This window comes from Echinops telfairi, unplaced genomic scaffold, assembly GCF_000313985.2.
Source record: "Echinops telfairi isolate 266 unplaced genomic scaffold, ASM31398v2 ScPeMD7_18;HRSCAF=68, whole genome shotgun sequence".
Classification (NCBI taxonomy): domain Eukaryota; kingdom Metazoa; phylum Chordata; class Mammalia; order Afrosoricida; family Tenrecidae; genus Echinops; species Echinops telfairi.
In genome coordinates, this window is record NW_022103915.1 from 66,418,635 (window position 1) to 66,437,109 (window position 18,475).

The 18,475-nt window shown below is 36.9% G+C and overlaps 1 pseudogene; it reads right to left on the bottom strand.

Annotated features, from left to right (window-relative positions):
• Positions 1 to 15,830: 15,830 nt before the first annotated feature.
• On the bottom strand, positions 15,831 to 16,660 carry LOC101659792 (annotated as a pseudogene).
• Positions 16,661 to 18,475: the final 1,815 nt, after the last annotated feature.

Below are 18,475 nucleotides of genomic sequence, written 5' to 3' on the forward strand. Positions count from 1 at the left end.
ATTCATAGGAGGCACTTGAAAATACGAGGGCTTGGGTCAAACAGAGTTAAGTCCTCGAAGTAATATGCTTACTTTTCAACACCTTGAGGGGCTCACATAACAGATTTATCCAATGCAAGGTATCATCTGATTTCTTGAGTACTGCTTCCATGAGCATTGATTTTGATCCAAGCAAGATGATATCCTTCACATATTCACTATTTTCTTTGTTTATCATGATGTTACCTCTTGGTCCAGTTTTGAAAACTGTGTCATTTACAATTAGTTGAAATCCATACTGAGAGCTTCAACCCTTAATCTTCATCAGCAAGCTGTAAGTCTCCTTCGCTCTCAGTAAGGAAGGTTGTGTTGTCTGTGGTTTGCTAATAACCATTCCTCCAATCCTGATGCCACATTCTTCTGCACCCAATACAGCTTTTCTTATTATTTGCTTAACATACAGACTGAAGGAATAAACATGGTGCTAGGACACAGCTCTGACACACACCTTTCCTGATTTTAAATCATGCAGTACTCTTTTGCTCTATTTTCACAACTACTTCTTGATCCATGCACAAGTTCTTCATGATCATGATTAATGTTCTAAAAATTTCATTCTTCTCAAAACTATTCATAATTTGTTATGGGCCACAGAGTCATGCCTGCATAATCAATAAAACACAAATAAAGAGCTAGTTAGTCCATCCTAGAGAATTGAGAGTCCGAAGAACGCAACCATGTTAATAAAGTCTTTTTTTTTTTTTACGATATTAATGGAAGAAAATGGCTTTTGAGATATTTTATGACTAGGAAACAAAAACGAATTATGTAGAAGTAAAGTCAAGATGGCAAAGTTAATGTCTAATGGTTGTCCATGAAATGTCAAAAAAGTACCGCTGCTTAATAAGAAGAATGAGCAGAATCATTGTCCTGATGAAGAATTCTTGGCTGAAACTTTCTCAAGCATTCATTTGCTGAAGTTTTGACAGCTCAGAACATTTTCATAATAAGCAGCTGTTATTGTTCTTTGTCCCTCCTGACGGTCAACAAGCAATGATTACTTGAACATCTCCCCCAATTGTTGCTATGGCCTATGCTCTTAACCAATGTCCTTTGGCTTTGATTGGACCACTTCTTCCCCTTGGTAGTCATTGCTTTGATTGTGCTTTGTATTCAGAATCATATTGGTAAAACCATGTTTCATCTCATGCTATGATTCTTCAAATAAATTCTTCAGGATCTTATTCCACCTGTTTAACATTTTCATTGAAAGCATTGATCTTGCCTGCAGCTGCTCTGAGCTCAATAGCTTAAGCACACATCAAGTGTTCAAATTTACATTTGCGTCAATTCTGTACACAGAACCAATTGAAATGGCTGTTGTTTCTGCTGTTATACATATTTTTTCATCAAGCGTATTTTCCATTAACTTTTTAAAGACCACTTGTATTTTTTACAAGGTTGAAGTTTATTGTAAAAATTTTCTGTATTGCTGCAATTTGACCTCTCAGTCTTGCTTTTGCTGGGCCCTAATGTTTTTGGTATATTTTTATTCATTCATTTCATTTTTGGTATGTATGTTTCATTCTGTTGTGCTTCAGTTTGCTATGGGCCAGAAGAAACTCAATGGCACCTAACAAGAACAACATGTTTTCATTATACTTTGATTGCAGTAGTTTTTAAATTTCACTTTATTTTTCGATTACCCTGCAATTTTTAAACAATGTATCATTTTCCAAATATATGATTTTTCACTAATCTTCTTGTTACTGATTTCTAATTGCATCCTCATGTGATCCAAAAATAAGAGCCCCATATTATTTGAGGCTTGTTTTTGGCTTAATGTGCCATCTATTCTGAAGAATTATCCAGGTGCCCTGTAAAAGACTATGGATCGCATTGGGTTGAATGATTTGTATATGTCTAGGATAATAAGTTGGTTGATTTTATTGTTTATATCCTCAATATCTTTATTGTATTTTTCTCTAGCTGTTCTGTCTTTCATCAAATGTAATGTGCAAAATCTATTATTAATGTGGAGTTGTCTATTTCTTTTTACTTTTCTGTTAATGTTTGATTTAATGTTTGATTTATGTACCTAAGCTTTTAGTTATTGGGTGTGCAGATATTTATTGTATTTATGTTACCTTGCTTATTAACATGTTAAGATACTCCTTCTTGTCCCTCATTCTTGTTTTTACCTTACACTTTATTCTATCAGAAATCAATATTACTACTCTTGCTACTTTGTGGTTGTAATCTATTTGATGTTTTTTCCTTCTTTGGTTCTTTGTTCATTTTTATTATTGTGTCTAAAGTGAGTCTTATATATGTAGCATATAGTTCCAAGGAAGAAATAGAGTACTACATTCAGTCACTCATGCCTCTACAGAAGTAAGCATAAGGTGCTTTATCCTCTGAGACACACACTACCAAGTGCAGTGCTGACAGGTAGCTGTGATGTAAAGAAGCATGAGCAGCCTTTGTTCACTAGGAAAACATCAGGTGCACGTGCATGGCTTGTGATGGATGAACATAGTTGTGCACCCTACTGAGAAGGACATGAGTAACTGAGAATTTGGTGGTGGTTTTCACCTCTAATCAGAAGCAAGTTGGAATAAGTGGAAGGCCTGACATTGAACTTCTCTGGTCGCCAGTCTTTGTGCAAGCCTAGTGTATGTCTGGACACAGAGCTAATTTTCCTGTTCCTGCCCCAACTCGGTCAAGGGAGGAGAGGAGTCTGGAGCCCATGTCTTTGCCTACTGCTGCGCAGGCCTTCTGCTTCATGTGAGTCCACATGTAGTTACATGGCCAAGCTCAAAGGCAAGAGGAGAGAAGAAAACCTAGTGTTAAAATTTGTAAAGTTACATTTAAAAACTGTAGATACAAGGAGGGATAAAGAATTGAGGCCATAAATTCAATCTTTCATTGCAAATCAGCATTTTCCTTGTCTTAGGCGTAATAATACGAGTTCAGGGCTGTCAAATTTACATTGCTAATTTTGTCAGCAATCCTACAAAATTGGTCCATGGTGATACATGTGTCAATGTTTTGAATTTTTTAATATACTTAGTGTCTCAGTTATCTAGTACTGCTATAGCAAATGCACCACAAATGGATAGTTTGAACAAACAGAAATTTGTTCCCCAATAGATCTGGAGGCTAAAAGTTCAAATTCAGTGTTGGTACTAGAGGAAGATTTTCTCTCTTTGTCAGCTCTGGGGAAAGTCCTTGAATCCTTTTAGTTTCTGGAAACCCATAGTTCCTTGGAAATTTCCCTGTCTCTTGGCATCAACCTCCCCTCTGAATCTAAGAACATCAGAGTTGAGAATTGCAAGTCCAAAGGATGTGCTCCACTCCCAATTCTTTTTCCTTGGACACAGGTGGTCTTTCCCTTTGATTTCTTTTTCCTTCACTCATCTTTAAACTCTTTTAAAATAAAAGTTGTTGTATTCTACCCTTACTACTCCTTCTGGGTTATAACCTCAGATTACATAATGAATCATTATATAACTGCCACATTATATCATTACATATTTTCAAAACCACTTAGAATAATGGCCCATCCAAGTTGGCAAATATTTTGGGGAACCATAATCAATCCATGACACTGAGGTTATTGCAAAGTTAGTCAAGAAAAATGTGTTTCATTCTTTTTCAACGTCTTCCCTTACTCTCCACAAACCACTGGGGAAGTTATGATATACTCATGTCAGGCAAACTCCCTTAATGGGCATATGGCCTTTCTTAGCATTCTTTAAGACATCATCAAGAGCAGGAGCCTCTCTGCCAGTAGCACATCATGCACTGGGTCAAAACCAGTTTTATTTAATAGGAAATGTCAGGACTTTGTCTTTGAATGGTGATCTTTTTGATGATTTAATCAGTTATGGGCTTTTTGATTGTGTATGAATCTAAGATCTGAGACATTTGGTGTGAGGAAATCGAGTGAACAGAAATATGGAGCCCTAGTTCTATCATAAGAACTGATATGAGTCTAGAATCCAAAGTAAATTCTAAACTTACCTTTTCTAACTGAAGTTTACTTCTTCTGTGCTTAACCATATGTCTTAAATAAAACGTTTTACCCTGTGGTGTAGGACGCCAGCCCTCTGTTCCAAAGATACCTTTCTACTATGATCAGACAGATGCAGGAGGCTATAACTCATGCCTGAAAGGTATAGAGAATATTTTTATAGACTTATTAAAGCTAGAAGGCTTCCTCTAAAATGAACCCCTAGGAAAATAACATTATTTGTGAAGAGCAATTTTAATAGCATGTGCCCTGAAAAGTGTGTCCAGTTTTTGCCTCTTGAGCATTCTCTAAGTCATGTGAATGTCATATCTGGTTGAAATTCTGTGTCTTTAACCAACAATGTAAATGTACATGTGCTGAGATCAACAGTCACCGTAAATCTCCAACTTCGATGATCCATCTTTGACGTTCTCAGAGTAGTATTAAGCCAATCAGAATATTATGAGGTTAGTTCCTGGTTTAATAATATAAATATCACCTGGTAGTTTCATTTTGTGAATTCCACTTATCCTCAGTTTAAATTATATCTTGCCCTCAATAAAACTCTGATTTTCTTTTAATAGAGTGCTTGGTTTTCCTTCTGTCATTTTCTAATGCCAGAGGCTATGGAAATCAAAGATGCACTGGCCCAGGAAAAACTGACAAAGCAGGCCTGACGAGCTGAAATTTTGGCTCACTACCTTCTTGGTCTCCCACATGTCTGCTGAGTAAACTGTCTCTTGAAATGCAGAATTCACTTTCTTTGAGTTGAATTATTCATGGTTTCCTTGTCAGTTTCATTCCTTTACTATCATGTTGTTTGTTTCTTCAAATATTTTGCATGTGTATCGGTTTTCACTTACTTGTTATTGGGGGCCAACAAATCAGTACCAAAACACTGTCAGATCCTGTCCCAGCCTCATAATTGCTATATTTACACAGTTTTGCTCATTCTTTTGATACTGGGCCAATCTATCTCATTGAGAGTCTTCTTCTATTCCTGTACCGCTCTAATTTATCAGGCATGTGTCCTTTTCCAGGGACTGGTCTCTCCTGATAACTCGAAGAAATACAAGAGATGAAATCACTCTAATTTCCTACTTTCACTTTCTCTCTTTAAAAAGAGGTTCAGCAGTGTCCTTGTGACTGGCTATTCAGTTTGCTTTCTTGCGTACATAGTAGGGTTTTGTATACATGAAAGTTTCAATGTACATTCATCTTTGATACACATAGGAATGATGACAGTTGACATGATCCACCTCATGATTTTCTCTATTTACAGGTTACTTAATAAGATGAGGAGTGCAAATGGATCACTGACACGTGCTATTGAGGGGCCTTGAACAAGTTGAATTTTCTGAACTATAAATTGGAATCTTAGAGTCTCTGAATTAATTTAGTGAGATGCCTAGTTTTAATTGATTGCACTTGTATTTTTATTTGAATTCCTAACAAAAGCTTAATACTTTTGCTTTTAAAAATAAAAAATTTTAAGGTCTTTACCCAGTGAAAGGAATTTGATTCAGAAAGAACTAAAACAAAGTTTGTGTGGTTGTTACAAATGAATCACTGACTCTTTGAAGGCATATGCTTTTTTTGACAGTGAAATAGCTATTAACATTCTTGATAAATGCACTTGGATTTCCTCTACTAGATGCTGGTTTGAGGGTCATGTTCTTTTTAAAAAAAACACAGAGCATTATAAGCTCAAAATACCAAAGTAATTTAAAGCTTTATTAGTCATTTCATGAAAATTAAGTTCTGTCTTTCCACATCCTCTGGATTCTTTTTTCAATTTTTCATTCTGGCAAAATAAATTCCCATTTACATTGCCCTAAGTTTCCTCTGTGGAATTTTTGTTTGATGGTGTATTATGCTGAGTTCTCCAGAGAAGCTAAACCAGTTACACTCATATAAGAAAGAAAGTTATATCAGGAAAGAATTTTATATCAAGAAGGCAGCTCAGCCCAGTGCAACTCAAATCCATGAGTCATATGCTAGCTGTAGACCTTAAAGGCTCACACAGATACTGGTGAGTGAAGCAGGAAGGTAAAGTGGGAAGTTGGAAGATCATGGGCCAGTAGGTACAGATTTGTGTGGATCTGAGGTCCACAGGAACATGGCAGGGTGCCAATAGCTCCCAGGGTCTGCAGACCACATGAGCCACTGTTTTTTGATGTGAGACACAAGACTCAGTCAAGTGGGGAAAAGAGGAGCAAGGGAGAGATAAGTTCTCTTTTTCAAAAAAGTTTCTCATAAAAAGCCACATCCCAAGGAGCTGACATCAGGCTGTGACCTGATTGATAGAATGAGATCTACCTTTCACATAGGTTTATCTAGTTGACATAAAATCTAACCATCATAGGAACAAAGATGTTTATTTTATGTAGTACTGTATAAGAGCTGGTCTCACAGACCCCATTAGTTTATGTGGTTCTTCTGCTTTATTGTGTACTGAAAGTTTACCTCTAATCTCAAGTTCAATGTCAGAGTTTATGCATTGTATTAAATTGCATCAAGTTTTTGATGGAATCAACTAAAATATCCATTCTATATTTTTTCAAGAAAAAGTATTTTGAACATTTAAGCTTTTGGTAACTGTTTCAAGACACTGAAATAAACTAGTCACTTGAAAAGTGCACTGAAAATATAAATTATTTATCTTAATTTTTATATTAATGCTTTTAAAAAAAGATACATTTTAAACTGTTTCTCTAAAGGATACTTTAAAGCAGCAGTTCTCAACCTGTGGGTTGCAACCCCTTTGGGGTTGAATGACCCTTTCACAGGGGTCACCCAATTCATAACAGTAGCAAAATTGAAGTTATGAAGTAGCAATGAAAATAATTTTATGGTTTGGGGTCACCACAACATGAGGATCTGTATGAAAGGGTCATGGAATTAGGAAGGTTGAGAACCACTGCTTTAAAGAATGCAGAATATATAGTTATAGAAATATGATAACATCCTAGCATTAAATTGGATAACTATATTTTAGGAATTTAATCTGGATGTATTAATGATATATTAGTATCCATATACGTTCAAATGTCAAAATGTTTTACAAAATTGATTAAAGTAAATTCGTTCTGAAAAAAAATTTTTATATTGTCCATTAGGTTAATCAAAGATCTGGAGTGGCACAGTGGGCTAAGCAATGGGCTGCTAAGTGAAAATTTGACAGTTCAAACCCATTAGCTATTCTGAAGAGAAAACATGAGTTGTTAGCTTCCTGAAAAACTTTAGTAGTGCTTGATAAAGGATAATGTAACTGAGAGGAATTACTAAAACACAAATGAAGGCTGAGCATGATAGTGGGATAAAAGGAAAGTAAAAGGAAATAGAGGAAAGAACTAGGTGGCAAAGGGTATTTAAAAAGGTCTAAATGCAGGAATGTACATATGTACATATATTTATATATGACAATGGGGAAATATATCGATGCATATTATTTATAAGTTTAGTATTAAGGTAGCAGATGGACATTGGGCCTCCTCTCAAGGACTCCCTCAATGCAAGAACACTTTGTTCTATTAAACTGGCATTCCATGATGCTCACCTTCCTGACACAATCACTGAAGACAAAGCAGGTGCATAAGCAAATGTGGTGAAGAAAACTGATGGTGCCCAGCTATCAAAAGATTTAGAGTCTGGAGTTGTAAAAGATAAACAAGCGGGCATCTAGCTCAGAAGCAGCAAAGCCCACATGGAAGAAGCACACCAGCCTGTGTGATCACGAGGTGTTGAAGGGATCAGGTATCAGGCATCAAAGAACAAAAACTCATATCACTGTGAATGAGGGGGAGTGTGGAGTGGAGACCCAAAGCCCATCTGTAGGCAACTGGATATCCCCTTACAGAAAGGTCACTGGGAGGAGATGAGCCAGTCAGAGTGCAGTATAGCAACGATGAAACATACAACTTTCCTCTAGTTCTTTAATGCTTCCTCCCCCCCAACTATCATGATCCCAATTCTACCTTACAAATCTGGCTAGACCAGAGGATGTACACTAGTACAGATAAGAACTGGAAACACAGGGAATCCAGGAAAGATAAACCCCTCAGGAACAATAATGAGAGTAGAGATGCCATAAGGGGAAGGGGAAGGTGGGGTAGAAAGAGGAAACTGATCACAGTGATCTACTTAGAACCCTGGGGGAACAACAGAAAAGTGGATGAAGGGAGACGTCTGAGACTGTACCTCTTTGTGAAAGTCGAAAGCCTCATCTTTCTCCTTTGGAGCAGCTGGTGATTCCCTAGTTTCACTCTGGTGGGTTTCTTTTAACTTCTGTCCTACTTAGATAGGTAGGTTTATCAAGGGTAGTATCATATAGGTTGATTGCAAGTTAATATCTGCTTTTATTGTTGTTTCTTTGCTGAAATAATTCTCTTAAACTTTTTTGCAAGGTTGGTTTTACTTTTACCAATTTCTGTAGAGATTTACAGTAGACATCCAAGTGTCTGCTGGACACTGAACATGATTTACCATTCACTTCTTAGACAACACAATATTTATTACTCTTTCTTAATCATTCCTTGTGTTATTTGGGGATAGTTTAAAAACTCACTTGGAAACATTATACTCAGTCATTGTTATTGAGTCATTCTGACTCAGAGTGAGCCAGAATGACAGAGTAGAATTGCCTCTGAGTATCCAGTATTTTAATCATTTTTAAAAAACATTTTTAGTTGTTAATTAGGAAGCAGTTTATATTTTAGATAATCAATTTCGTATTCAACTATTTAAGCAACTTGTACTCCCACCACCAGTTTACCCTATTCTCCCATTTTTTATTTCTCTTCTCCTTCTTGTGGATTGCTGTCTGCCCTTTCATCCACTTTAACACTTGCCTATCCTCTAGTTGGTGCTGTCTTCCCTCCCCAGCCATCTTCATCCCTAGGTAACCTTCACACTCTCCTGCTTGTGTGACTGCTTTTGTCTACCTGTCTTCCTTCCTTCCTTCCTTCCTTCCTTCCTTCCTTCCTTCCTTCCTTCCTTCCTTCCAACACTAATCATCTCCTACAGTAGCTGTCCTTCTGTGATTGACTAATTTCAGTCACAAAATCTTCCAAATAAATTCATGACAAAAGGTGTTTTTTGGTTTCAGTGCAGTTTTTTGACAGTACATAGAACTCTGTTGCGCATTTACTAAAGCTTCTTGAGATGGTCTTATACTGAGATGCCTTTATGTTGTTTCCATCTTCTTGCTATTATGAACATTGCTGGAATGAACACAGATGTGCATATGTCTGCTCCTGTTATCGCTCTTACTTATTTAGGATATATGTACCCAGCAGCAGGATTGCAGGATTGTATGGGATTTCTTTTCCCAGTAGTTTGAGGTAGTAGCATATCACTTCCCACAGTGTTTGCACATGTTTACAGCCCCAACGGCCCAACATCCGTGTATGAGGGTGCTAATATTTTTATACCCTCTCCACAATTTGCTGTCTTCTGTTTCTTTGAACTGTTTCTTTGAACTGTACTGTCCTTGTCAGTGGTAGGTAGCACCATTGTTGTTTTGATTTACATCTCATATGACAAGTGATTATGAACATTTATTCATATGTTTGTTATATTCTTGCATGTCATCTTTATTGAACTACTTTTTCATGTCCTTTGCCAATTTTGTAACTGGGTGTTTTTTTTCTTGACGTGTTGGGGTTTTTATACATGCAGAGATTATTGCACTGTGATTATGTCATTGATGAAATTCGTACCCCAGACTGTGTGGCCACCTTTTACTCTTTGATGAAGCCTTTTGACCCACATAGGTGCCTTACTTTTAGTGGGTTTCAGTTGTCTGTTTTGTTTTCTGCTGGGCAGTTTCCTCCATCATGTCTGATGGTGTACTGATGCCCTGCAGCAGGGCACTTAAGGTTGTCCCGATTTTCTCACTGATTATTATTGTCTTTATAGTTCTGGGGCTTACATTTAGGTTTTTACACACTTTGAGTTATTTTTGTCTGTGGGCTGAGACTAGCTATTCCGCATTTAATGTATTACGATTATCTATTGAAGATCAGTTGTTTGTAGATGGAAATATTCTTCCTGGATTCTATATTCTATTCCAATAATCCATGAATGTATCATTGTAAGAGTACCAGCTTGTTTTCACTGCTGCTGTGTAATTGGTGTTGAATTCAGGAAGTGAGCGACTTCCTGTTTTATTCTTTTTAAGAAGTTCTTCCCTTATCCTGGGTCTCTACTCTCCATATAAAGTCAATAATTAGATTTTTTTCCATTTCTTTAAAGAATGATGTTAGAATATGGACTGGAATTGTGCTGATTTGTGAGATGCTTTTGGTAGAATTGATATTTTCACATGGAATATTCTTCCATTTAGCAGTGTCTTTTTGACACTGTCTTTTGAAGTACAATGGACTGCGAAAAGGACAATACAGATACGCATGGAAAGAAGTAAGGTCAGAGGGCTCCTTAGAGGCAAGGATGGCAAGATTTTGCCTTAGCTATTTTGGACATATTGTCAGAAGAGACCAGTCCCAGGAGAAAAATATCACCCATAGAAAAGTAGAAGGGTGTTGAACAGGAGGAAGGCCTCAATGAGACGGATGGACACAGAGGCTGCATCAATGCGCTCAGGCACAGGAATAATTGGGAGGAAGGCGCAGGGCCAGGTAGTGCTTTGTTCTGCTGTGCATAGATAAGGTCACCAAGGGTGGGAACCCACGTGATGGCACTGAACCACCACAACTCCCTCTTGACCATCTGTATGCCTGTGATCTCTCGTTGTTGTCTGATAGCTCAGGCTAAGATTTCCAGCATATTCTTGAATCCAAAAATCTGACCACTGTGCCAGTGAATTGATGCTGACTCAGAGGTACTAACACACTTAAAATTTAAATTAGGAAACAGAGATTTATACATAGGCACTTTACAATGTGGGTGTAACTTTTTTGTTTAGTAAAATCAAATTGACTTGGAAAGTTAAAAGAATAGCATTTTTGAGGATTCATCAAATCTTTCCAAATTTGACGAGAATAAAAAAAAAATTATGATATTCACAGGTGTCACTATTGACCAGAAAATTACATTACAAAGATATGCTGTAGTTGTATAAAAAATGGGGGAAAATATAAACCTGAAGAAAGAGAATTTTAAAGAATAAATAGGCCATATATTCTAGTCTATCTAATAATATCAAATTACTCTTGATTCTCCCTTTAGGACATGTTAATATGCTGAAATAGACTGAATATTCAGAAAAAAATTTTGATACAGGTAAAGCCATATGGCTGTTAATTTGTTTTGAAATTTCTGTGAGGGGCTGAGGGCAAAGAAGCAGATGTCCTCAGTGAACTGTGCAGAGACACGCGGGTCGTCTCCGTGTGCCGAGACACTTGAACAAAGGCAGGGAAAGGCATAAAACAAGAAGTGAAATGAAAATTTCCTTACAATTTTACCCAAAAGGTAAAGAATATACTTTGGTGAGGCTTTATATTTTATATTTCTACAAAATTCATTAAATTAGTGACTTGCCTGCTGAATGGCAGCAAAGAATTCCTGTCGTATATGTATCCACACCCACAATGGGGCATCTAAATTTAAACATCATTTTTAAAAATGCCATGCATTCATAATAAAAATGGCTGTATAACTTTTCTTTTAAAGCAGTGTCTCAACTGGGAGTGACTCTGTCCCTCCAGGGTGCATTTGGCAATGTCAGGAGATCGTTTCTGTTTTCCTCATTGAGGAGAGTAGCTGGTATCTACTGGGTAGAGGCTGGGGATGCTGTTAAAAGGCTTATAGTTTCTCCCCAAAAAGAATTATCTCCCTTTAAGTATCCAAAAAAACCAAGCATAATACATACAGCAAGCTTTAAAAAAATACATTTTAATTATTTTATAGTTAAAGTAACTGTAGCACAATTCAGAGTTTTTGAGGTGTAAAAATTAAAAATGTTGAAATCATTATAATACAAAAGTAAAAACATATGCTTTCTATAGAAACCAGTGAATTAAAAATACGATAACTGTTGCTACGTAATATCACTAGTATCTTTTTGCTGCTATTGACTCTCCTTGAACTCATTTTCAACTCATAAATACAAGTCAACGTGATAAATGTCCGTACTTTCAGTAAATCTGAATACCTTTGAACCTCCCTTTTTCTACAAGAAAATATACTTTTTAGTGCAGGAAAACCCTAGCTCTTGAGAACCTGACACTAAGAGAAACTAAAATAATTTTTCATGCATGAATTTTGTGTATGGTTTCGTTCTTGTTTGAAAACTCACAATATTTCAAAGATTTTAAGTGCCTCATTTACTTCCCTTATAAGCAGCCCAGCAATGTTTCTGAATAGAGCCCCTCTACTGACCTCCCGTGACCAAAACCCAAATCTGATTCCTCCACTGAAGAAGAGTCAGGCTTTTGTCTTTGCCATCTATCTAATTTGATCTTGATGTTTATATTTGTGAATAGAGAGAGTGCTTAGACTTTCTAAGCATGAATTCATATATCCTGAATATCAAAGGTTGAAAAATGCGTGTATATTTTCATATTATGTGAATATGTGTATTATGTGTGTGTGCATGCACACACATTACAAACATATATATGTCCTCGGGGCAGTGGCTGAACCACCTAACTGGTAATTACAATGTCCCTAGTTAAAATTTACAAGCTACTCTATGGGAAAAGATTTGCTAATGATTAAATTTGGGAAACCCTATGGATCATTTATACTCTCACCTATTGAGTTACAATTGCCTTAACAACAATGAATTTCATTATATGGGATTAACAAACTCATGAAATTGGATAAATAGTGTAATAGCAAGAGGACAAATGTCAAAAAGAGACAAATCAACATTCATAAATCGATACTAAATTAGGAAAATGTTTTTGCTTTAATGGAAAGACTTGGTGTGGGTTAACTGACAGAAAAATTGGATGTAATGAATCTATGTAATGCATACCCAAATACTTCCCTAGTATTTCAACAACTTGGGGAGAAATGTGGGCTTTGCTTTTTTCCATAAGTAATTCATATAGAGCTAAAAATAGAAATATTCTGCTTGAACTAAAGTTTAAATATACGTGCTATCTTAGTTTCTTAGTAAAAATATAAGTGGATATGAAAGGTCTAGAGAAAATTTTGACAGCTCTATATTAAGCAAGAATGTTTAAATGTTCAACCTTGCATGTCATAAAAATGACACCATTAGGCATTCTACAGAAATTAATGTAGAGATGTTTATAAATGTTTATGATTAAATTGGAAACATACTAAAAGCCCAACAATAAGGGAACCCTTACATAAGTATTAGTATAAGCAGCATATATACATAATGGGTTATAATGATATTATTAAAAGTAAAATGTAGAAAAAAGATACATCTTAACTGAACATAATTTTAAGTCTCTAAGTAAATGATCTTTGAGAAGACAAAAGAAAAGTAGAAAGAATGGGAAATATAAAACTAATGGGGAAAAAGTCACAAAATAGGAATAAATATAAGTTCCGGTTAAAAAGAACCTTTGTGTATGAGGTGGGGGACAACACATTGATTTTCTTTTCCAAGGGGTTAACATTTCGCATTAGAGTTTCTCATTCACTAAGACAGGGATAGGGCAAATATATTCAAAATAATTGAAAAATAAATATCATGGAGGTTTTCTTTCATTTAATTACTTATGGAATGTGCATTTTATTAAAATACATTAAAATGATCACGTTCACTAATGACTTATTCTGCTTTCACCTTTATGCAATTTAATGTTACCCAGGCTATTTGTTTTTCAAATGCTTGGCTCTACAGTCATGGAAGTAGCAGTCAAACTATTGAACAGTACACTGCACTGAGAAAATCTGTTTCACAAGAACTTTTAAAGTATTGAAGAGCAAGGATGTCACTTCAAGGTGCAATGTGTACTTGACCCATGTCATGGTATTGTCAATTGCCTCCTATGAGGATGAAAGTTGGACAACGAATAAGTTCACAGGAGAGTGTATGCATTTGAATTGTGGTATTGGTAATTGTGGTAATGAATATTGAAAATACAAGGGACTGCCCAAAAAACAGACAAATCTAACGTGGAAGAAGTCCAACCGGAATGCTACTTATAAAGGAGAATGGTGAAAGAAGGCACAGGGGCAGAATTTTCTTGCAAGGTGGGGCTTGGGGACAGTCTCTGGGTCAGAGGATTCCAAAGGCAGTAGCACCTTAAAACAAAACAAACAGAAAGCATAGGATAGAACAGAATGGCTCCTTAGGCTGGCCAAGACGATGCATCTTTATGGGGGAACACACCCGAATCTTTCTACTACATACTGGCTAGTGGATTTGAACGGCCACATTATGGTTAGTAGTTCACTACTTATCACCCAGCCACACCAATTCTCCTTAGTGTTCTCATAACTTTATCATTTTATTATTTAGGATAGATAGGGATACATATGATTTATCGTATGTAGAATCTGGTATTTATCGTATATCCTTATAAATATAGGATTTATCTTGTTATCTGATGCTTACACAAGGAGCCCTGAAGGCACAGTGGTTACTCATTGGACTGGGATTTGCAAGGTCAACCCTTTGAAACCCCCAGCTGCTCCCAGGGAGAAAGATGGGGCTTCTCCTCCCATAAAGAAGCACAGTCTGGGAAAGTCAGAGGGTCAGTGCCACCCTGTCCTTTAGGAGCACCACGAGTTGGCAGCAATTCAGTGGCCGTGAGTTTGGCTTTGGTTTTAAGTGCGTAAAGAAGTTAGGTATATATACAAGGTATTTGTACACAAGTTAGTTATTCACAAGTAAACAAGTAAAACAAGTAGAACCTTAGTGGCAAAAACTTGTGCTTATTTGAGCTTTAAAACATAATTGGGATAAGTACAAATTTTAGTTTGGCACCATCAGGCTTTTTGGAGCTAATAGGTGTCAGTTTTCTATAAGAAGTCAGCAACTAGCAGTCAATATAGAGAGGTTTATACCTCGTTTATTTTGTTGACTGACTGATTGAAGCCATCATCTTCAGCAGCTTGTCACAGGACTGGCTTTCTTTTCTTTCTTTCTTTTATAAAGGATAAACTTTAATTTCATTTTTTTAATAAATCATTTTATTGGGGGCTCTTACATATATTCTAACAGTCCATATGTCCATTATATTAAGCATATATGTACAAATATTGCCATCAACAATTCAAACATTATCTCTCTTCTCGAGCCCCTTGACATCAGTTCCTCTTTTGTACTCCCTCTCCTGCCCTGCCACCCTTGTGAACCCTTAATATATTGTGTATTGTTATTGATGCATATCTTACACTGCCCCTTGTATTCCTTCAACTACAATTCCAGTATTCGTCCCACTTGAGGGAGGAGAGGGGTTATTTGCCCATTCACTGCTATCAGTTCCCCCTCCCCCCCTCCTCTAACTCTCCCCTCTTGAAGTCATTACTCCCTTTACTGTTTCTGAGGGGTTTGTCTAGTCTGATTTCTGCAAAATAAAAGCTCTCATCTATACCAATGAATGTACACCGGACTTGCTTCATAATAGTGGAGAGAAGAAGGATTAAAGAAATAGAGAAATGTTGTGTGCTAAACTGCTCCCTGGGTGATCTTCTCTTCCATGTGTCTCCCTCTGTGTTGGAATGAAGGACAGACTTTTAAAAGTAAAAATGAGTGAAACTACATGACAGACAACATACACACGCTGGATTTCAATGTGGGAGAGAAAAAAACCTTGTCGGGAAACCTTGAGGAGAGAAACTGAAACATTGCACAAATGCACAGAAGCTCACACTACAAATATTGATTTTCTCTCCTTGCATCAGGGTCATTTTGCTCAGCCTAGGTCTCACTCAATTTCAAACTTCCTTATGAGCCCAGACGACCTTCCTGTTCGATGTAGCCTGCTTTCCCTTCATTACAGATGGCCAGCCCACTTCCTCTTTGACTCTTTTCAGTCCCATTTGGACTTCTCAGGGTGCTCATTATCTGCTTCTCAGTTGCAAACTTCCCCAGACGATGGCTGAAGCCACTTCGTCCCTGTAACCCCACACCCCGCTGGCTGTGAGGGCAGAGCCGATGGGAGTTCGCCCAGGGCTACTCATTCTCATTTTTCTTCTAGAAACATTTGGATTCCTTAGTAGTCTCCACCTCCTTAGTCACACTGACTTCTTCACCAGCAGTCAAACACCTGGTGATCTTGACCTTTTCTCTCTAGGTTTCTCCATCGCTTCTGCTTTGGCCAACAAAGTACTGGAACGTGTCACTTGTATCCTTCCGCTCTTTGCTTATGTACTTGGGGACCCTTGTGATTTAGGTCACGCATCAGGGAGGACGCTGGCCCAGAGTTCATCCTCCTTTTTTCTTGCATCCTCCTGACCCGGCATCCTTTTCCTGTTCTGCCCCTTCATCTTCCTCCTGACTCCTGCTTCCTCCTGATTCTCCGTCCTCCTCCTCCTTCTCCTCTTCTTCTTTTTCTTCTTCTTCTTCTTCTTCTTCCAAGCCCCTTTGCTTTTTCTTCCTGCCTGGAAAGCCCACAGACTTTCTGTGTGTTCCTTTGCCTTTCTGAGCCTGTTCTTCATCATCTACTACATCTTCCTTCATCAGTTCGTTCACATCATCTTTGCTATATTCACCACCTGAAGGCTAGTCCACATTTTCCTCTGGGGTGGAAAGGTTACGGAGTCAAATTCTTGCATGTCACTGTCACGCTTGGAGGCAAACCGCCAGGACCACCATGGCTACGCACAACTGCAGAGCTCAAGGGAGACCTGAGATGTGCCACTGGGACAGCCGGCAGGGTGGGCGAGGCTATTTGCACACACACAGCTTATGACTCATTTATATAACACTCAGACCACACATTGTTCCCTTTGTATCTTTGATGAAGAAACATGGAAGAAAATGTAGTAGATTAAAAGAGGAAAGGTTATTGAGAAAATGTGAAGCAAATAAAATTGTTTGTAAACAATTCTTTTTTGTAGGAAAAATAGTATATTTATATGATTTACTCTAACCAGTACTATGGTTTGATTGCTTTACTGTAAGCTACTTTTTAAAAGGTCACAAGACTGATTAAATTCAATCGAATGGTAAACACCATTGGTCAACTGGGAGGAAGAACAACGGGGGGAAAAAGTCAATCCCTTCATGCAGAAGGAACGGTGTCCCTAAAATATACTCCTTAGAACAATAGTAAGATAACCATGTCAAAGAGAGAAAATAAAATGTTCATGGTTCAGTTGCAGAAAATCTAGTAAGTTGGAATATCTGCCCACTAATTGAATGTAATTAGAAAAGATAAGCCATGGAATAAGGAGGAATGTAGCACTAGGCAAGCTAAATGGAAATGATTAGAAAATTACACAAGTAAAAAGGCAAGAGTAAGTGTTTACTATCCAAGATATCTGATGGCTGATGATTTGTTCTCCTTCCTTAAATACCATTTGAATAAGAGAAGAAATATAAAAGCATCACTGCACTCACAGGCATAATAAAAAATTGAGAGATATTAGCATGTATATTGCTGAAGGATTTCTGGAAAATACAAGTATATGGTAGATATAAGATAATTAAAAATTAAAACCATGAGAAATTAAAAATTTGGAACCACTCATCAGTGATAAAAGAGTGTCCTAAAATGTGATTAGTTAAAGTTAAACAATAGAATCAACCCAGGATCAGATTGATCAGGATATAAAAATAGAAATCTTATTTGAAAGTTTTCATTACACACCAATGAACCAAAACCACTGGTTGTGCTAGATCTCAGCATTGCTGCCTATAGACTTTTTAATAGTTTATTGATATATACTTCACATATCATACAATTTAATCATTCAATCATATTAAAAGTAATTGTGTAATCATTACTACAATTAATTTCTTTGAGAACATTTTCTTCTCATACTCATTGTTGTTAGCTCCCCATTTCTTCCACCTTCCTCCCATTCCATGCCTTCATCCCCTGGGAAATTATCAACACAGTGACTATCTCTATAGATCTATCTATCCTGGATTTCATATACAGAAAATCATACAAAACAAAAAAATATGAAGCAAACAAACAGAAAACCCAATAAGGATTAGATAATACATAGAAAAACCTCAATCAAAAAGGGAGCAGAAAATATTTTAAAAAGTGGAATAACTTTAAAATAGTTCAAAATGGAGAACAATAGATACAGTATTATATTTTAACCTAACTATATCTGCCATATTGACTTTGCAATGCTCTCTGTCTGATGGCAAATCTATTCACATCCCTGGACGATGGTCAGAGGGGATTCTTCTGAACCTTAACCCATGTGGGGACTCTGAATTAGATTTTAGGCTTCTGCTGTCATCAATAATCCTCTGCCAACCAGGTGTTTAAACCTGACACCAATCCCTCCATTAATTTTGGATTTTATTTATTTATAATCCTTAGAACACTGAGATTGGTGTGCTTGTTCCATGTGGACTTAGTTGATACCTCACTTAGATGGTTGCTTGTTTTAAGACAAGCCTTTACT